This window comes from Octopus bimaculoides, chromosome 30 (assembly GCF_001194135.2).
Source record: "Octopus bimaculoides isolate UCB-OBI-ISO-001 chromosome 30, ASM119413v2, whole genome shotgun sequence".
Lineage (NCBI taxonomy): Eukaryota > Metazoa > Mollusca > Cephalopoda > Octopoda > Octopodidae > Octopus > Octopus bimaculoides.
Genome location: NC_069010.1, coordinates 2,934,997 through 2,935,316, shown reverse-complemented (window position 1 = coordinate 2,935,316; position 320 = coordinate 2,934,997). Strand labels below are relative to the sequence as shown.

General features: G+C 33.1%; 1 protein-coding gene and 1 long non-coding RNA gene across 2 annotated transcripts in view; both read left to right on the top strand.

Moving 5' to 3' along the window:
* Nucleotides 1-288, top strand: part of LOC128251289 (uncharacterized) — a 3,959-nt gene extending 3,671 nt beyond the window's left edge. The window contains exon 3 of the long non-coding RNA XR_008267063.1: nt 178-288. This is a non-coding gene — a long non-coding RNA (uncharacterized LOC128251289). The remainder of the gene's footprint in view (nt 1-177) is intronic.
* LOC106879751 (multiple epidermal growth factor-like domains protein 10) overlaps nt 1-320 on the top strand; it is a 46,007-nt gene that overhangs the window by 42,457 nt on the left and 3,230 nt on the right. The gene's annotated exons all lie outside the window — the stretch shown is intronic.

Genomic DNA, 320 nt, shown 5'->3' with positions numbered 1-320 from the left:
TCTAATGTTTATTGTATTTATTTTCTTTTTATCAAATATCACTTGTTCAATCACTTTGTGTAACCTAAGCAATATTTATGATTTTAGTTTTAGATATCTTTACAGATTCTACTTTTTGCTGATATAACTAATAACTTACTAACTAACATGTGTATAATTTTTCGATGCATATTTCAGACGACCATTCACGTGTGAAACTTCGACCTGACGAGATTTCTTCTTCAGATTACATCAATGCAAACTTCATCTGCGTACGTCAAAACCCTTTCATTCTCAGGGATATTCAGCGTGACACGGAGTGTGACAAGGCTGACCCTTTG